The sequence below is a fragment of the Globicephala melas genome, chromosome 5, assembly GCF_963455315.2.
Source record: "Globicephala melas chromosome 5, mGloMel1.2, whole genome shotgun sequence".
Taxonomy (NCBI): Eukaryota; Metazoa; Chordata; class Mammalia; order Artiodactyla; family Delphinidae; genus Globicephala; species Globicephala melas.
In genome coordinates this window covers 114,069,121-114,072,240 of record NC_083318.1, presented here as the reverse complement: position 1 = coordinate 114,072,240, position 3,120 = coordinate 114,069,121, and the positions used below count along the sequence as shown (strand labels likewise).

General features: G+C 36.8%; 1 pseudogene; it reads right to left on the bottom strand.

The window, feature by feature from the left end:
- Window positions 1-1,611: 1,611 nt before the first annotated feature.
- Window positions 1,612-2,853, bottom strand: LOC115864518 (DNA primase small subunit pseudogene; annotated as a pseudogene).
- Window positions 2,854-3,120: the final 267 nt, after the last annotated feature.

Here is a 3,120-nt window from a genome sequence, read left to right as displayed (position 1 = left end):
TTCTGAACCTGATTCCTGCCTGATTCAGACTGATTATTATATTGTTTTGAGTTAACATTTTATTTTTAAACTACTATCTCTTCCTTAAAAAAGAAAACACTGAGGAATGTCTGTGAACTATTGATGAAGCTGGTGATGATGAGCGCTATCCCTCTTAGGCTCTTAGGTCAAATCTAGAGGGCAAATTTTTGGAGGCTTTTGTTAAGTCTATACTTGATGAAAGTGAGTATTTCAGTTAGGCATGACTAAAGAATGAGAGCTCCTTCCCAGATGAAAAGTTTATCAACATCGGTGGGTATTGATGAGGGATCACCATAAATTTGTGGAAAATTGGTAGCCTGCTTTGCATGATATATATTTTTCTTTCTTTAGTAACTAGAAGTCTGATCAGTTTTTTACAGTCTGACCTTGGAAAACTGAATTGGGTCAAAAACTAATGCTCATGAAGAAACATATGGGACTAATGGATAAATTCCCTCTGTTTATGTGTAGCCTCAGGACCTAAAACCTAGGTCTGATCTGAAATCTTGATCTAGTCCTCTGATAGCAACCTTCACTTATGCTCCGGTGAAGAAGCGTCATACATTCCGACTAAGAATCAGGCTGGTGCTAGAAGGTGGTAGGTTATCATGTAAATATGTGATGTAGCCACGTTCTGGGTGTGGATTTCTTATTGCTAAGGTAGCTATGCAACTGGAAATGAGGAGAAGCAGAAGGAATGGTGGGAAAGAGCTAGAGGTCATGGGGGCTTGGATCACTTTTGTAAGAGGTGAGAATTACTTTTGGGTTTCCTTTTATTTCATGAAGGACCTTTACTGCGTGCAGAAATATTTTCTGTTATAGAAATTTCCAGTGTTAGGTTGTGACTCATTAGTGGGTAATGAACTTTATTTAGTGGAATTTGACCAGCATAAAGAAAAATTTAAGAGAATGAAATAGCATAGAAACAATCAATTGGATCTCATTTTGTGAGATCAAGCTTTGTTTCATGAAACTTGTTTTACTTTTATTTATATCTGTATGTTTATATTGTGCCATAGTGTAAAATGTGTATTTTTCAATTTTTTTATTTTTAAAAACTTTGATTGAAGTATAGTTGGTTTACAGTGTTAATTTCTACTGAACAGCAAAGTGGCTCAGTGAAATGTATTTCTTATTGTGTGTTTTAGTCAAAAACATTTGAAAACCATTGTTGGAGGGTCTACATCCTGTCCTGCCTTCTCTGAGAACTCTTTCTGGGTTACACCAGCCCCTAATGATTCATCAGTCCCTTTGCCTTTTATCACTTATTTGTGCCACATATTTGATGCCTTTCTAATGCTTTCTTGTATTAAACTTCTCATGTGTACGTGTCTTTTCTGTGTAATTGAATTTAAACTTCTTCAGAGTTGTGAATGTTAGGCTTCTTTGTATACTTAATTCTTGGTCTCTAAGGTAACACTGTACACATGATGACTAATCAGAAAGCAAGTCAGATCTCAGCTCATATGTCATTTTTCAGGGATGCATTTTTCTTTTAGTTCTGCTGTATTTGTTAAATGGCTCTTGAAGTATTTGATTCTTGGTTAAAGGTAGAAGATAGCCACATTGGTATAAAGGGAGTAGTTATTTTCAGAAGTCTTTTTATAAATCACTCTTCTTGAGAAGTTCTCCTTTTTGAGATTTATCCAGGTTTTCAAGAAACTGCTCAAAAACTTCTACAAAAGGAGCTAGACTGGTCTTCTTATAATCTCTGGTTCTATGTTTGATATCAGTTTCAGTCCCATTCTCTTTTTCTTCTTCATTAGTGGAATTAGCATCCAATTCATGGCAAATGGAACTTACGATTGGGACAGTAAATGGATCAAACTGATCCACTTTCTGTAAATCAGTAGGCACAGAAATGCAACCTGTTTTAGGATGAACACTGAAAGGGCTCTTCAATAAAGGATTGATTCCTTTGCTAACATTGATATCCAGTTGTGGAAAACAGTACTGGAGCATGATCTCCCACTCAAGCCAGGGTCATTTTTGCTGTTATTCTGATACCTGCTGGCTGCTTTCTTCAAATGCTCCCAATGCTGAAGTGAATTGTGATGCTTTTGGAAGCTTTGCTGAAGTTCATCATGCATTGTTTCAGGAACAAGGGTTAAAATCTTATCCCAGCTTTCTTTATTCTCAAGAATATCTTAATCAACCAAAGCATATTCTTCAAAGTATTTTTCATTATGCTTATAGATTTTCTGACAAAAGGGTGAATTTTTGTTACTTAGATGAACTTTCTTTTTAACGTCCTGACCACCCTTTACAAGATTCAAATATCCCAGAACGTACTGCAGAGGACAGTTTTCTAACTGATTCATCACAGACCCAAAAATGAACATCTCTCCTTCCAGAATATACCCAGAGATGATGTTTAAATCCAAAGTCCTCCTTCAGTTCTCGGTTGATGATGTGTGTGGCCATCGTCATGAGGGTCCAGCACTTAGAACACATGTCTGCACAACTACAATGTCTCCTCACATCGTCATAGTCTGTCATGTCAATGTCAAACAACAGTTCTTTTTCCTGAGCCCGGAAAGCTCCCAGATGCACTGTATTGTGTTGATTTGGTCTGTGGGACTATACTAAGCCTATATCAATCTTGTATGGATTCATTTTCTGCATCTCCTTTTCCAGATCACTCTGGTTGTTGAAGGATTGGTAATGAATGTAAATATCACCTTTCAATGTGAATGAAAACTCATGATGTTGAAAGTAATTCTTTACCACCCTGCCATAGTTGAGCCAGTGATAGTACTGGGCTTAGGGAAAGAGCTTCTGGTAATAAAGTTTAAGCAGCTCGGGCAGCTGGGTGAGGTAAAATACCTTCATGGAGCACCGAACTCAACTCAGGGAGGGATGCATTTCTTAAACCTGTTCCCTGCCTCTGCTCTAAGCTAGATCATGTTCCTATTACTGGCTCTCATAGCACTTTATTTATTTATTTTTCATTTTATTTATTTATTTAACATCTTTATTGGAGTATAATTGCTTTACAATGGTGTGTAAGTTTCTGCTTTATTCTCCTGGCACTTTGTAATGTCTTCGTAACAAGTACTGGAGTTTGAATATAAGTATTTGAGTGACTAGGTAAACTGT